A 17,521-nucleotide genomic window follows, 5' to 3' on the forward strand; every position below is an offset into this window, starting at 1 on the left:
TGGCCTCTCAGTTTCCTGTTGGGCACCTTCAATGATGCTTTGTTGTCTAGAAGACAAAACAACATTTTGAAATCAAGCTGACCTGGTGCCAATCCTGGCCCTGCCCTTGATGGACAGGTTACTTCAACCTCTCTGAGCATCCATTTTCTCAACTGCAGAATGAGGCCAATAGTACTGCTATCATGTTACTGTGATTAAACCTTAAGATACAGTTGTGTGCCACATAATGACGTTTTGGTCACCAACACACTGCATATACAATGGTGGTCCCATAAAACTATAATACCAGTCAGGAGTTAGAGACCAGCCTGGCCAACATGGCGAAACCCCGTCTCTACTCAAAATACAAAAATTAGCTGGGTGTGGTGGCGGGCACCTGTAATCCCAGCTACTCAGGAGGCTGAGGCAGGAGAATTGCTTGAACCTGGAAGATGAAGGTTGCAGTGAGCCTAGATCACACCACTGCACTCCAGCCTGGGTGACAACAGTGAGACTTTGTCTCAAAAAATAAGTAAATAAAAAATAAATTATGATACCATATTTTCATGGTACTTTGTCTATGTTTAGACACCAGTGTGTTATAATTGCCTATAGTACAATAACATGCTATACAGGTTTATAACCTAGGAGCAATAGGCTATACCATCCAGCTTAGGTGTGTAGTAGGCTACATCATCTAGGTTTGTATGGGTATACCTATGATGTTTGCAAAACAATGAAATCACCTAACAATGCATTTCTCAGACTATAGCTCTGTTTGTTAAGTGACTCAGGACTGTTTATGTAAGGCACTGTGCCTAGCTTGTAGAAATTACTCAGTATACGTTAGCTCTTTCCCTTTTCCTCTCCTCTTTTCCTTGGTATTACTTCCCTCCATGGTCTCCACCAGCAAGGGGCAGGGTGTGAGCCTAATTGGACATCCACCCTGGGAATTCTGGGATCCTGATGCTGACAACCGATACATCACATTTACAAGGGCCAGGAGGGCACTGAGAAAAAGGTAAAGGCCTTTGGGATTGAGCATCAGGCTGCTGAAACATTAGGCTTGAGGCTTCAAGCAAAAAGGGAAGATGAAGGCTGCCCCCTATACTGTGAGGGTGGGGAGGCCTGGGAAAGCAGAAAGCATACCCTGAGATAAGAACACTGGTTCTTGCTCTATAAGAAAGACATTGTGGGCCAGGCGCAGTGGCTCATGTCTGTAATCCCAGCACTTTGGAAGGCTGAGGTGGGCGGATCACGAGGTCAGGAGATCAAGACCAGCCTGACCAACATGGAGAAATCCCGTCTCTACTAAAAATACAAAAATTAGCCTGATGTGGTGGCATGTGCCTGTAATTCCAGCTACTCGGGAAGCTGAAGCAGGAGAATCTCTTGAACCAGGGAGTTGGAGGTTGCAGTGAGCTGAGATCGCGCCACTTCACTCCAGCCTGGCAACAGAGTGAGACTCCGTCTCAAAAAAAAAAGAAAGACCTTGTTAGATAACTTAGCTGGGCATGGTGCCAGGCACCTGCAATCCCAGCTACTCAGGAGGCTGAGGCAGGAGAATCGCTTGAACCCGGGAGGGGAAGGTTGCAGTGAGCTGAGATCGCACCATTGCACTTCAGCCTGGGCAACAAGAGTGAAACTGCATCTCAAAAAAAAACAAAAAAAAACAAGAAAGACGTTGTTAGATAGCATTGCATTGAGCATATCACTTAAATAGCCTTGGCTCACCCCCTGGGGAAATCATGTTCTTTCCAAGACACTATAAAACAAACAAACAAAAAAAAAGCAACAGTAGCTAAAGAGTTCCTGCTCCAGCAACCAGGAGCCTTGAGGCAGCACAAGGACACCAGGGCGGGATTGTGGCCCAAGGAGCAGAGACAGCAACAACAACAGGATGACTTCATTTACTGAGTTATCAAAAACCACAATGTCTGAAAACCACAATGTCTGCCAAGAAAGAGGATGAGTCACCAGGACCCACAGGAAAGAGAGGCCAGGTGGGTTGGGGTGGGAAGCATGGCATGATGAGAAAAGCAAGTATTTTGACAGCACACAGATTCAAATCCTGACACATCTCTGAGGTCTTCAGCTCTCTGGGTCTCAGCTTCCTTATCTTTATTTTTTATTTATTTTATTTCAAAAGAAATGAGATGGAGTCTTCTCTGTTGCCCAGGCTGAGGGCAATGGTGCAATCTTGGCTCACTGCAACCTCTATCTCCCGGGTTCAATTGATTCTCCTGCCTCAGCCTCCCAATTAGCTGAGATTACAGGCACATGCCACCACACTGGCTAATTTTTGTATTTTCAGCAGAGATGGGATTTTACCACGTTGGCCAGGCTGGTCTCGAACTCCTGACCTCAAGTGATCCATCCACCTGGGCCTCCCAAAGTGCTGAGATGACAGGTGTGAGCCACCATGCCTGGCCCTCAGCTTCCTTATCTTTAAAAATGGGGACGAGCCAGGCACAGTGGCTCACATCTATAATCCCAGCACTTTAGGAGGCCAAGGCAGGTGGATTACATGAGGTCAGGAGTTCAAGACCAGCCTGCATGGCAAAACCCCATCTCTACTAAAACTACAAAAATTAGATGGGCATGGTGGCATGTGCCTGTAGTCCCAGTTATTCAAGCAGCTGAAGCAGGAGAATCGCTTGAACTCGGGAGGCGGAGGTTGCAGTGAGTCAAGATCCCCCCACTGCACTCCAGCCTGGGCGACAGAGCAAGACTCCGTCTCAAAAAAAAAAAAAAAAAAAAAAAAAGCGGGGGGGGGGGGTTAGCAATACTGGTGCTGATTTCATGGGGTTGTTTTAAAGATTTAGTGAGTCCTTTATCTGTATAAAGCACTTCAGCAACAAATGGTATTCACTATTTTGATGGCCAAGTTCTTGATTTTCCCCAAAGTTGTTAAAAGAAGAGTCACCCTCTCATCTTCCGCTGACCTCCGACAGAAACCCCTGGCTTCAGTTTTGGTATTCTTTGAGGGATGATTCCTCTGAAGCTCAGGCCTCCCTGCCTTGGTTCCAGTCATTCCCTGGGAGGCCAGGCCTGCCCAGTCTAGATCCTGAAACCTTCAAGATTCACATCAACTCCTGATGGACTTTCTCTGACAATCCCCATGTCCGCTCATCTCATCACTCTGAACACACATCATTCTCTTCTGATCCACTCAACAACACATCCCAGACCATTCTGGGACATTCATGTCATTCATGCCTTGCCTTATTATTATTATTATTATTATTATTATTTTTGAGATGGAGTTTCCTTCTTGTTGCCCCAGCCAGAGTGCAATGGTGTGATCTCGGTTCACTGCAACCTCCACCTCCCGGGTTCAAGCGATTCTCCTGCCTCAGCCTCTCGAGTAGCTGGTATTACAGGCACCCGCCACCACACCCAGCTAATTTTGTATTTTTAGCAGAGACGGGGTTTCCCCATGTTGGTCCGGCTGGTCTTGAACTCCTGATCTCGGTGATCCGCCCACCTCGGCCTCCCAACGTGCCGCGCCCGGCCCATGCCTTGCTTTATTATGTCACTGGTTCATTCTTCATGGGTGTTAAGTGTTTACATGCAACTATACCACAACCTTTTCGTAACTCTTCCTGCAGCTGGTACAAAGCCAGTCACACACTTGATGGTAAAGCTATTTGTGTTCCGAATAAATGAATGGACTTAGCTTAGTTAGCACATTAGCCTAATGGGATTGGGGCTTAGGGTCCAGGATATAGATGGCTCTCAGAGTCCAAGCCACCCATACTGTTCTGTGCCACTGGCCAACCAGGCATGAGATGAGCAAGCATGAGGGAGCCTCCCACCACCACAGCCAGGATTAAGGCACAAGTCCTGCAGAGGGGCCCAGAGGGCTTTTCTTCCTTTACCTTTCTGCTTTCCATGGTACTGATTTAGTTCAAGGTGGCTGGGGCCTTTAGGAAGGAAAATAACCAGGCAGACCCAGACTGAGACATCAATGCAGACACAGCTACAGAGGCTGGGGCTGGGGCAAACCTCAGGCAAGCTAGGAACAGTGCCCAAGGGAACACAAGTGTCTCCATGCTAATGTGAAATTAGGTAGTGCTGGGTATCTCATCAGCCTAGTAGGGCATAGTGCAGGCAGCCCATGGGGCAGCCAATTGTCTGGGTTCCACAAGGGGGTGGTGGTCACTGAAGGAACAATTTGAATCCAGAAGGGCCCCAGCCAAGGTAGCATCCAGCCTTGGGGAGGCATCCACAGATGCACACAGCCAAGTTAAGAACTGAAAGGCACTGGTCCCCTGTCTGATTGGTAAAGAGGCTCTCAGGAGACAAAGGGGCCTGTCAGGTAGGGCTGCTGCACTCTTCCTGGATTTGGATATGCTTTCCATCTTTCAGGTGTTTGCTGGTTAGGATACCCTTCTTATCAAGGTTCAGAATCTCCAGATGAAGAAAAGGAGGCCAGAGGGAAAGAATGCCATGGAGATAATTCATACAAGTACTGCTTCCCTCAATGATAATTCAAAAACAACCTGGCCAGGAGCCAAAATAGATGCAGGAACTAGGAAGACAGAGGAAAGGAACAGGCAGAAGGAGTGGCTGACAGATCTGTCTGCAGTGCACCACAAGAAGACGGCTCTGCCAGTCTAATGCATTCTAGCAATATCTAGTTGGTAGAGAAATACCCTAATGATGTGACCTGTCTCAAGTGTGTCATTTAGCTGGGCGTGATCGCCTGTAATCCCAGTGGTTTGGGCTTTGGGAGGCCAAGGCCAGAAGACCACTTGAGGTGAGGAATTCAAGACCAGCCTGGGCAACATAGCAAGACCCCATCTCTGTAATAAAAAATAAATAAATAAAAAGTGTCTAGGCATGGCAGTGCTCACCTGTAGTTCTAGTTACTAGAGAGGTTGAGGTGAGAGGATTGCTTGAGCCCAGGAGCTCAAGGCTGCAGTGAGCTATGATCATGCCACTGCACTCCAGCCCTGGTGATGGAGTGAAACCTTGTAAAAAATAAATTAATCACATTTAATTGAATTTTAAAATGTGATCTTTATCTTATTTATTTATTTAGTTTGAGACAGATTCTGGCTTTGTCACCCTGGCTGGAGTGCAGTGGTGCAGTCATGGCTCACTGTAGCCTCAATCTTTGATCCTCCTGCTTCAGCCTCCTAAGTAGGTGGGACTGCAGGCATGGGCCCCCGTGCCCAGCTAATTTTTATTTTTTGTAGAGATGGGGTCTCGCTATGTTGCCCAGGCTGGTCTTAAACTCCTGGCCTCAAGCAGTCCTCCCGCCTTGGCCTCCCAAAGTCCTGGACCTACAGGCATGAGCCACCACACCTGGCTAAATGTGATCTTTAGATTTAATATCAATACCGACTGAATTCCAGATCCCTTTGCTTTTGTGGGTAAAATCACCCCCAGCTGCTTCTCTTAATGGTGGGGGTCCTTGGAAAGAAAAAGACAGGAGTAAGGCCCCCAGGTATCTCAGAGTTTGGGGACAAAAAGGATACTTACTTCAGGCTCAAGAATCAGAAAGTGCAGAGTTGGACAAAGTATTAGTCAGGGTTCTCTAGAGGGACAGAACTAATAGGATAGATATATATAAAGGGGAGTTTATTAAGTATTAACTCACATGATCACAAGCCCCCCCCCCAAAAGGCTGTCTGCAAGCTGAGGAGCAAGGAGAGCCAGTCTGAGTCCCAAAACTGAAGAACTTGGAGTCTGATGTTCGAGGGCAGGAAGCATCCAGCACAGGAGAAAGATATAGGCTGGGAGGCTAGGCCAGTCTCTTTTTCACATTTTTCTGCCTGCTTTTTATATTCTAGCCATGCTGGCAGCCGATCAGATGGTGCCCACCCAGATTAAGGGTGGGTCTGCCTCTCCCAGTCCCCTGACCCAAATGTTAATCTCCTTTGGCAACACCTTCACAGATGGACCCAGGATCAATACTTTGTATCCTTCAATCCAATCAAGTTGACACTCAGTATTAACCATCACAGATGACTTCTCAGAAGGATGTATAACAGGCTGGATGCGGTGGCTCATGCCTGTAATCCCAGCACTTTGGGAGGCTGAGGCAGGCAGATCACTTGAGGCCAGGAGTTCGAGACCAACCTGACCAACATGGTGAAACCCTGTCTCTACTAAAAATACAAAAATTAGCCAAGCATGGTGGCGCACACCTGCAGTCCCAGCTACCCGGGAGGCTGAGGCAGGAGAATCACTTGAACCTGGGAGGCAGAGGTTGCACTGAGCCAAGATCACACCATTGTAGGCCAACTTGGGTGACAAGAGTGAAATGTTGTCTCAAAAAAAAAGATGTATAATTGTCCTTGAGACCAAGCCATTGACCAACGGCTACTCCCTTACCCAATCTTAGTAATCCGACACCCTTAGGGCTGTTCCTGGGATGAACCGCAGGCTAGACCACCTCAAACTGAGGGGTCCTAAGGCTCCTTGCTTCTGGAGCCCTCCATGGCCTCAGCCGCCCTGCACTACCAGGACAGCAGTGTCTGGAGGCCTGCCCTTCCACCACCATCTACACACTCTAGCATGTTTATCCTGATGAAATCAGGATATACCAAACCCCAGCAAAAGCCTTGAAGAGGAAAGGAAGTAAAAAAAAAAAAAAAAAAAGGCCAATATATAACAGGAGATATGCAAAGAAAGAGAAATTTACTCCTGTTCCCTAGGGCTAGTGGCAAGAGGCAACTTTTTTTTCTTTTTAATTAATATGGGCCGTGAATTTAATATTAGTGAGGATTTTTTTTCCATTGTAATTAAAAGACATCCAGTTGTGATTGACTTGAGCAAATTTGTGTATATATCAGGCCCAGCTGCACACAGAGCTCACAGGATGTGGTCAGGACTAATTTCCCTCCAACTCATAGCTGGGCTTTCCTCTACATTGGCCCCATTCTCAGACAGGCATTGGCAAGATGGCTCTCAGAAACTCCAGGTGTGTACCCAAATATATTCTTTTTTTTTTTTTTTTTTTTTTCTGAGACAGAGTCTTGCTCTGTCACCCAGGCTGGAGTGCAGTGGTGCAATCTCAGCTCATTGCAACCTCCGCCTCCCAGGTTCAAGTGTTTCTCCTGCCTCAGCCTCCCAAGTAGCTGGAATTACAGGTACGCACCACCACACCCAGCTAATTTTTGTATTTTTTTAGTAGAGATGGAGTTTTACCATGTTGGCCAGGCTGTCTCGAACTCCTGACCTCAAGTAGTCTGTCTGCCTCGGCCTTCCAAAGTGCTAGGATTACAGGCATGAGCCACCGTTCCTGGCCTACCCAACTATTTTCAATTCTACTGGTAACAATTTCAACCAAAGTCCCAGAACTGAGTCTCATTGATTCTGGTTACATGCCCATTCCTGGAGCTAGGAGTGAAGTGCTCCCAAACTGTAAGTTCTTGAAAGTGCAGTGACTTTTCCGAAAAATCAGAGTGCAGCCAAGACTACATATGACCACTAAGGATCCCATTTTGAATCAGTGGCATCCAGGCAACCACCAAAATATGTATCAGGAGTCGGCAAAGTATTTAAATCGATGGGTAATATGAGGAACTTCAGACAAACCCTTGGGGCTCAGTCATATCCACCTTTGTCTCAGTCTTAAAATAGAGCCTGGCATAAATTCTGTGCATTTAATTTAACTACCCATAAGGTAGTCAGGAAAACTGTGTAAAAAATAAAATAAAGAAAAATAAAGAATGTTTAGCAAAAAAAAAAAATCTGTCCCAGGTGTCTCAGAGGTAGAAACTACTTGGGAGATTCTAGTTTTATAATTCAGGAGATCTGACAACCTGGAATTGAGCTTGTTGTGATGACAGCTGAGGTAACTGGTACTGGACAGAGAAGGTTTTGCTTCTGGTGTGACAGTAGAAAGTGAGAGAAATGTCCCTGGCCATGGAGTGAGATGGAAGGAATGGAAACTCGGGAGAGGGAACGAGAAATGTGGCTCTGGAAGCTGGTGCGCCAGGGAGCCTGTGCTGACAGGACCGGATGCCAGTGTCTGTACACCTCTCAGCTCACTGGGGTTGAGCTTATCCACCAAGAGGCCAGATTCCTTAATAAACTACCTTGTGAACTTGAAACAGCTGACTAAATGTTAAAGGCAAGAAAGGACAAGTGGGCTGGGTGCTGTGGCTCACGCCTGTAATCCCAGCATTGTGGGAGTCCAAGGCGGGTGGATCACCTGAGGACAGGAGATCGAGACCAGCCTGGCCAACATGGTGAAACACCGTCTCTACTAAAAATGCAAAAATTAGATGGGTGTGGTGGCACATGCCTGTAATCCCAGGTACTCAGGAAGTTGAGGTAGGAGAATTGCTTGAACCCGGGAGGCAGAGGTTGCAGTGAGCCAAGATTGCTCTGCTGCACTCCAGCCTGGGCAACAGAGTGAAACTCCGTCTCCAAAAAAATAATAAATAATAAATAAACAAACAGAAAAGACAAATGGGAGCAATGAGTAAGGAGGGAGGAAAGTCAGAGGTCCCAGAGCCATGGACCCCAGGAGCAGAGTCTTAGGAAGAGAATGTACAGGCCTCAGAGTGAAGAACAAGGTCTGAAACCAAGCAGTGCTACAGAAGCCCTGAAGGACACCTAACCTGGGTGTGGGAGAGGAGACCTGGGAGACTTCTCAGAGGCGATGGCATAGAGCTGAGTCTTAAGAAACTGCTGAGCAGATGGATCTGAGCCACAGTTATTTTGTGACTGCTGTTCCTCAACCTTTATTATGCAAGAAGCATAATAGGTTGGTTATTGTCGGGCTGATTATCACAGGGAGATGATAGCACATTGACTGCACTGGGGTAACTAGCAAGCAGAAATTATAGCTCCATACTTGTGATTACAGCTTGGGCACTATGACCTCTTGTGGTGAGTGGTATCCTATGGTCCCAAAACAAGTGGTCCGGTCAGGATGGACCATCAGGGTGCTGCAACTTCCATGGTCAACAGGAAGTGCAGCAATGGAGGCCGGTAGCTGACTTGGAAAAAGTGTGTTCACATAAGGCTAGGCTATGAGACTATCTTCTCCAGAAATCTCTCTTGATTCAGAATCAGCTACTGTTTGGGTAGTGGCAAGGGCATGCCTGCCTACAATGTGGAGGGGAAGAACTAGATGACCTCTGAAGATGCCATTTGTCATTGGAGCCCATAGTTCCAGAATCTGCCTCTGTGTTTCTAACTTATCCCAAAGATCTTGGTCCAAGGTGCTGCCCTGGGCTTTTCCCTCAAATTAATTAGCGACGTTTCAGGTTTCACCCTACATAAGAAAGACAACCCACTGTGTCCCCTACCTGTACACCAGTGCCACGGATGTGGGAAAACCACAGGGACCTAGAGAGGTTGAACACTTTGCAAGGGCCACTCAGCAAACCATCAATAAGGCCGGGCACAGTGGCTCATGGAAGGTGGGCAGATCACTTGAGCCCAGGGGTTCATGACCAGCCTGGGCAAGATGGTGTGAATCCTTGTCTCTACAAAAAAATAAAAATAAATAAAAATAAATTAGCTTGGCATGGTGGCATGCACCTGTAGTCCCAGCTACCTGGGAGGCTGAGGTGGGAGAATTGCTTGAGCTCAGGAGGTTGAGGCTGCAGAGAGCCAATATTGAACAACTGTACTCCAGCCTGGGTGACAGGGTGAGATCTTGTCTCTAACTTAATTAATTAATTTTAAAAATAAAAACAAAAATAAAATGTTGTCTGTGGCCCCTAACAGATAACCCATACTCCTCCATGTTACACAACAGGATTAGCTTTTCCTGCCTACAAACTTTCTCCCTATCCCTGACACCAAGTCCCAGAAGAAGCTAAGAAGGCAGATGAAGCCAGACTGGAGCAATGCCTCCCCCACTCCTCCTTGCCTCTGGTGAGCACCTCTCTCTGTCATCCTCACTTTCAGTTCCAGTAGATGAAAGGGCCTCTAAGGTAGAACTCCAAGTCAGTTGGGAGGGGGATGCTGGGGAAGACTCAGCAAAAGTCTTAAAATGCCTGATATCTCAGTTGCTGCTCTCTTTTTGTTTCTGGTGGGTGCCCCATGAGAGTGTGCACTAAGGACTAAGAATAGACCTCCTGAAGAACTTGCTTGCATCTAGCAGCTAAAAGCAGGGCTGTGTAACCCAGAGAGGCTGCAAAGTCTCCTTCTCTGAGCATTCACTATCTTTTGAGCCATCTGCAGTTCAGCTGGGAGGCAGGGGTATGGGTGGAGAGACTTCCCAAGAGTCCAGGGTATCTTCTTCTCCAGAGGTCTGGGAAGACCCAAAGGAGTGGGGAACAGAGTGAGGCAGACAGTTGCTGGGTAGTGAGCAGTTTCTTTAAAAACATTCACCCAGTTGGCTGGGCCTGGGGCCTCATGCCTGTAATCCCAGCACTTTGGAAGGCCAAGGCGGATGGATCGCCTGAGATCAGGTGTATGAGACCATCCTGACCAACATGGTGAAACCCCATATCTACTAAAAACACAAAAATTAGCTGGGCATGGTAGCACATGCCTGTAATCTCAGCTACTCAGGAGGCTGAGGCAGGAGAATTGCTTAAACATGGGAGGCAGAGGTTGCAGTGAGCCAAGATCGCGCACCATTGTACTCCAGCCTGGGCAAAAAGAACAAAACTCCATCTCAAAACAAAGCAAAAATTCACCCAGTCCAGCTTTCTGCCCCCAGTAGCCTGGTCTCCACCTCTACTCTGCACACTTCCCAGGTTAAATATAGAGAATAGTTTTCCTTTTCCCACCTTCCTACCCCATGGACCAAGAGCCTCTGCAGTGAGCACAAGACATTTTCGCCATTCTCAGCTCTTGCCTTCTGGAGGCTGCTACAGTGAGATGGACACACAGCCTGGACAGACATTTAAAACTTCTCTCTTCTCTGCTGCCCCAGACACTCAGGGATGGGCCTGGATGCTACTTTCTCTCTCTCCTTTTTTTTTTTTTTTTTTGAGATGGAGTCTCACTCTGTTGCCCAGGCTGGAGTGTAGTGGCATCATCTCAGCTCACTACAACCTCCACCTCCCGGGTTCAAGTGATTCTCCTGCTTCAGCTTCCCGAGTAGCTGGGATTACAGGTATCTGCCACCACGCCTGCTAATTTTTGTATTTTTATTTGAGACAAGAGTTTCATCATGTTGGCCAGGCTGGTCTTGAACTCCTTACCTCAGGTGATCCACCCGCCTCAGCCTCCCAAAGTGCTGGGATTACAGGTGTGAGCCACTGAGCACGGACAACACCTACTTCTTAGGATTCCAAAAGTAAAAGGCAATAATGCAGGTAAAGTGGCTTTTTACTACTATTTAGCACATAGTAGGCTCACAAAGTGTTGGATGAATGACTGAAAGGTAAGCGCACAACCTGAGCATTTGCCAGGGCCAGGCTGGGAAGCCTTGGCTTCACTAGCTGTATGCCTGGAAGGGGTCATGAAGATGGGGGTCAGGAGCTGCTTAAGTCAAGGAGAGACTGAAAAGAGAGCTGAGCATCTCCCACAAAGTAAATTGTACACTAGGTTTCTAGGAGGGCCTGCCTCCTGTGGTCTCCCCAAGATGAGAAGGTGAGTTTCAGAAATCCAGGCTCCAGTGTTATTTTGAGAAGCAGAAGAGCTGGGATTCAGTTCCTGGCATGGAGATAGGTTCCACTGCCACCCCTCCTTTCCCAGCATCCCCTCCCGGCCAGGGCTTCTCTCCCCAGTTCTCCCCAAATCTGTGGATCCTGAAGCCTGCAGAATTGGCCTGGAATGTAGAGGGCAAGAAAGCCTGTCACACCAAGGCAAGGGAAAGAGCCTTGGACCAGCCGTTAAAGGATTTGTGTTATATTTCTACCATGAACTGTGTGATACCAAACAATATAGTCAGCCTTTCTGAGCCTCGGTTTCCCCAACTGTAAGATGGGAATAATAACTCATGCCCAATTCTTCCTACCATATAGGACTATGGCAAGGATCAAATTAAATATTTTATGTAGTCCCTCAGCTGGAGCTCAGTGGGTTTGTAAACTGCAATGTACTGAGCAAACACAGAACTATAAAGGCTCTGGAACAGGGGGGTCTGGGGTGGGACAGGTTGTAAACTCTATCTAGCATGGGGTCAGCAAGGATCCTTCCAGTTGGACTTCCTTTGATCTTCATTTGAAACTTAATGAGTACTTAGGGCATTGCTGATTCTCTAATTAGGATTCAAAATTCAAATTAAAAATCATCGCTTGTTCCCTTCACTCCACACTCACTTCCTCAGCTCTATTGAACCCACCCATTAACCAAAAACTATTTTTAAATGGCACTAATTTGTTATACCCTGAAATAAATGAGAGACAAATATTTGATTAGAAAAACAAATCATGAACCAAACTTGCATTAAAAAAAATAATAACAGCTTAGTTAACGAGTTCAAAGTGAAATTAAAATCAAACAACTACAGCTTCCAAAGCAATTGAACCAGAATGAAATTAGAACAGCAAAATATGCACCCAAGTAAATCTAACAAATTCTGCATATTATCGAAGGTCCCGGATCAGAAAGATGCTTCTGGCCCTCACCTTCTGTTTCGGTTTCATGTCAAATTCTGCACTTCCTCGTTTAACAGTATGCACAGATGCCTTTGATGTTCTAGTCACCGGGGATGCAAAGATGGAGAAGAGACAATCCCCTCCCTCCAGGAGCACACAGCCCAACACACAGGCTTTTCCCATGAACACAGGCTGTCTCTGCCCAGTTTAACCCACCTCTAACACAACGGCCGCCTGAGATCGCAGAGTAACATAGAATGCTTGGCATCCCTAGTAAACCTCATAGAATCAGAGCATGAAACCAGCAATACACAAAGAACAAAAACCCAACAAACAAAAGTTGAGCCACAGAGATCTCTGTGGTGATAGTAACTAGGTGGTCCTCTGAGACCAGCTCCTGAAGTCCTCAGAGAAAGTGTCCTTTGATTTAATTCTGCACCCCACCCTTGCAGATTCAGACACACTTTCTAATGATCTCTGTAAAGGCTGTTCCATCTAGTCCTCTCACAGGAATCCCAGGAAGTGGGAAAACGAAATTGTTGCTTGTCAAGTGTAGAAGACCACCCACACTCAGCAAGGGGATGAGCTGGAAGTCAGCCCTCCCATGGAGGACTCATCAAGGTTCTTGCAGTGGAGAAATAGCCCAGTCTGCTGCTGCCGTTGCTGCTGCTATTGCTGCTGAAACAGCTGCTGCTATTTACTTATCTCTCATATAAATACAGCAAGAAATATCCATTTTTATCTTTCTTGGACCCTCTCAGCTGAAGTCACTATTATCTTCCCTGAGCAGACCCTCCCTGATTACTGAAGCAATGCTTAATCTGAACTTGAGAATTAGTTGTTGTTTTTTGTTTTTGGTCTTGTTTTTAAGATTGAGTCTCGGTCTGTCACACATGCTGGAGCGTGCAGTGGCGCAATCTCTGCTCACTCTGCCTCCTGGGTTCAAGCGATTCCCGCTTGAACAGGAGGCTTGAACTCAGCCTCCTGAGTAGCTGGAATTACAGGCGTATGCAACCATGCCCAGCTAATTTTTTTTTTAATTTTTTTTTATTTTTTATTTTTAGTAGAGACGGGGTTTTGCTATGTTGGCCAGGCTGGTCTCGAACTCCTGATCTCAAGTGATCTGCCCACTTTCATCTTCTAAAGTGTTGGGATTACAGGCATGAGCCACCACGCCCGGCCAGAGAATAAGTTGTTTTCATTGTACATGAGAATGTCTTGGAGGGTAAACCCTGGCTATCTGTGTCTCCATCTAGCAGCCTTCTCTGATCTCCTGCCATCTTGACCTAAGTCAAGTCCAAGGACTTCTGCCTTGGTATCTCTGCCTAGCATTCATGCCCCCAGTCCCTTAGCTGGAGCTCAGTGGGTCTTCCTGGATCCAGTTTCTTCCCCATTAGAACCCTTGCCCTGGGTTTTGTATAATAAGGATAGACAAAGGACATGGGGGCAGAAGTTACTCTGATAAATGCATCTCTCTACCCTGCAGCCATTACCAGGCCTGCTCTGCAAGGAGGTAGAAAGAAAAGCATTAGAAATAATCAAAAAGTCGAACTGAAGTCTCACCAACTCTAAGAAGCCTTCTGCAAAGCTTCCAGCCCATCTTCAGCTTTCCTTTGCTAAACTTTCACTAGATTTTTCATCTGGAACAAAGTTTTAGACTTCAGCATATACTTTATTCTGTTGTTATTCACTTTATATCTCTCCACAACCAGATTAGATGCTTCTGGAGGGCAGGGACTATGTTACATATCACTATGTTCCATAACATTGCCTAGTAATGCATTGTGCCTGGATTATCCCTCCCATCATCTCTAGGCTTGCAGTCTACCCTACACACTACTACCACAGCCAGCTTGCTAAACATAGACCCAGTGAGGCCACTCAGGGCCCTCCATTGACTAAACTGAACCACCTCCCCTGTCTTTCTTCTCTATTCGTTTTTTTTTTTGAGACAGAGTCTCGCTCTGTCACCCAGACAGGAGTGCAGTGGCGATCTTGGTTCATCGCAACCTCTGGATTCAAACTATTCTCGTGCCTCAGCCTCCCAAGTAGCTGGGATCACAGGTGTGTGCCACCACACCCAGCTAATTTTTTGTATTTTTACTAGCGATGTGGTTTTGCCATGTTGCCCAGGCCAGGCTCGAACTCCTGGCCTCAGGCAATCCACCCACCTCGTTCTCTATTCTTTCTACCTCCAGACCTTTGCTCATGTCCCACCCTAACCCCACCCCCATCCAAAACAGTTTAAAGCTTGCTTTCCAAGATTTTTCAGGTACTTGCAAATATTATCTCCTTCCTAGAGTCTTCTAATATTCCCGTCTGAGGCAATCACCCCCTAGCGTTTCCTAGCATTTTATATTTCATCTTTTAATATGTACTACCTAGCACATAGTAAGCATTCAGTAAATACATTTAAAAGATTATAGCATCTTTGATTGTAGCTACTTATGCTGTGAAAATATCTTTTCCTTCTACTAAACTATAAGCTTATTACCTCTGTATACCTCATCTGGGCCCAGTAGATGTTGAAACAGTAGACATTCAATAAATGTATGCTAAATTGAATAGTAGGTATTCAGAGATACTTACTGAATGAATAAAATGCACAGAAATGACTGAATCTAAATGGTAGATACTAGCTCAAAGACTTTGTATATTACTTTCTACACTACATTTCTACATTACTTAGTACAAGTGACCAAAAAACCTAGTTTCATCTAGCGTAGGCATGCACAATGAGTCATGTAACTCATTTGCAGGAAAGGCAGGGGTACAGTGGGATATGAGGTACAACGAACTCCAATGCTGCTGGCACTCACTCCTTAGCTTTCTCCTCTGCCTGTCTTGCGTGCCTGCGAGCTGTATTCTTATTTATTGCAGGCTTCTTCCAGGGGGCAGGGAACTTGACCCCTGATGCTTCCAGAGTCTCTCTCTTCACAGTATTCACAGCAGGAACCAAGCCTTGTTTTCTATTTGATCCTAAGTGCAAAACTCTCAGGAAAGGATGTAATTGGCTCAGCTTGCATCAGGTGGGGTTAGGACCTCTAATAAAATGTCAGTTTCAATCATTGTTTTTTGTTTTGTTTTGTTTTTTGAGATAGAGTCTTGCTCTGTCACCCAGGCTGGAGTATAGTGGCACAATCTCAGCTTACTGCAACTTCAGCCTCTGGGGTTCAAGTGATTCTCAGGCTTCAGTCTCCTGAGTACCTGGGATTACAGGCATGCTCAGTGATTTTTTTTTTTTTTTTTTGTTTTTTTATTTATTTATTTATTTATTTATTTATTTATTGAGACAGGGTCTCACTCTAGCACCCAGGCTGGAGTACAGTGGCTCAATCTCAGCTCACCGTAACCTTCATCACCTGGTTTCAAGCGATTCTCCTGCCTCAGCCTCCCGAGTAGCTGGGACTACAGGTGCGCACCACTGTGCCGGCTAATTTTTGTATTTTTAGTAGAGACAGGGTTTTACCATGTTGCCCAGGCTGGTCTTGAACTCCTGACCTCAAGTGATCCGACCGCCTTGGCCTCCCAAAGTGCTGGGATTACAGGCATGAGCCACCATGCCTGGCCCAGCTTCCATCTTAACAGTGAGAAGAAAGGACATCCCAAAGAACCGGGTTCGGGCATGGGGAAAATGGCTGCTGTTCTAGCCAAGGCGAAACGGTAGATATTCACAACAGGGAGTCATGAAGTCTGCATTTGGGGAAGGTGCAGGAAATGGTGAGGAAGATTTGGAAAACTCAAAGTGGAGCCATCGAGAGGCAGAGGAACACATTCTGTTTCACACCTAAGCGAGAGACAGTGCTGACTGCATTTTCCTCAAGTGAGAGATGGGGTAGGGACAGCGTCCACAGTGCTGTAAGCCCTGTAGAGACTGACCTGCTATGGGGAGGACAGGAGGCTGAGGAGAGCCAGGCTAGACCTAAAGAACAGGAACCTGTGAAGTCAAGAGGACGGCTGGGAGAAGAGGGAAACAGGACTGCTCAGAGCTGAGCAGAACATGCAGACTATGAACTTCTGATGCCAGAGGCAGTGTCCTCCTTCTTGCCCCAGCAGGGCCAACTCCATTTTCCCACATCTAGTGGTTATTTTTATGGATAGGTTTATTTTTACCCGTTCTAGACTTCAAACCTGCCGCTGCAAGAAGCGAAGCACTGAGGCTTCTAACTTTCCAGAAAACACAGGCCTTAGTGGTCAGCTCAGTGACAGAGATCAGGCTACGGTCCACTCGGCTCCTCTGGGGTCACATTGTCCTCTGGGGACAACATACCTCCCTCCTGTCTGCGGCAGAGCGGGGGTGGGAATGGAGTGGGAAGGGGGTTCCTTTTTTCTCATCCCACAACCCCACAGTCGGTCAAGGGGAGGATCTGCAGCCACCCTGAAAGTCATCATCTTGGCCTGCCCCTGAATCCTCGCCAGCCAGAGGTGGGACAGCCATCAGAGCCTCTTTTGACAGCACCTCCCAGGCAGAGCCCGTCTCACTGGAATCCAGGGAGCTTGAGGGGAAGATCTTACCTTTCCAATAATAACTAGCTATGAAAGGGTATCATTTCCCAGTCCCCACAAAACAGGCAGCCAAAGCAGACTTCTTTAATGGGACCATACATCTGGCCTAAATTGTTATTCCCCCAAGACAAGTTTACTGAATAGTTAGGCAATGCCTCCACACACAGCCACTGCAGATGAGCTTAAAATATACTTTAATACATTTAAAGAGTCATTTCAGAGACTGGCTTTCTTATGATAAAGATGCAACTGACACTCATTGGTGCTAAAATGTCATGTTGGTGCCATCCAGCAGGGAGCCTGACAAGCCGTTAAATCTGCAGCTCTGTTCGGCTGATTCATTTCTTTTCCTTTCTTTCTCATGTCTTCCCCAACAATTGATTTGGGCTCCTGAAGCTGACATTTTTCTAGGGTCTACCCAAATCTAACAAAGGCGCTGTGCATTGTGGGGTGTGCCCGTAGTCCCAGTTTCCAGGAAGGCTGAGGTGAGAGGATCACTTGAGGTCAGGAGTTTAAGACCAACTTGGGCAACACAGGGAGACCTATAATAAAAAAAGAAAGAAGGA

Source organism: Piliocolobus tephrosceles, chromosome 1, assembly GCF_002776525.5.
Source record: "Piliocolobus tephrosceles isolate RC106 chromosome 1, ASM277652v3, whole genome shotgun sequence".
NCBI lineage: Eukaryota > Metazoa > Chordata > Mammalia > Primates > Cercopithecidae > Piliocolobus > Piliocolobus tephrosceles.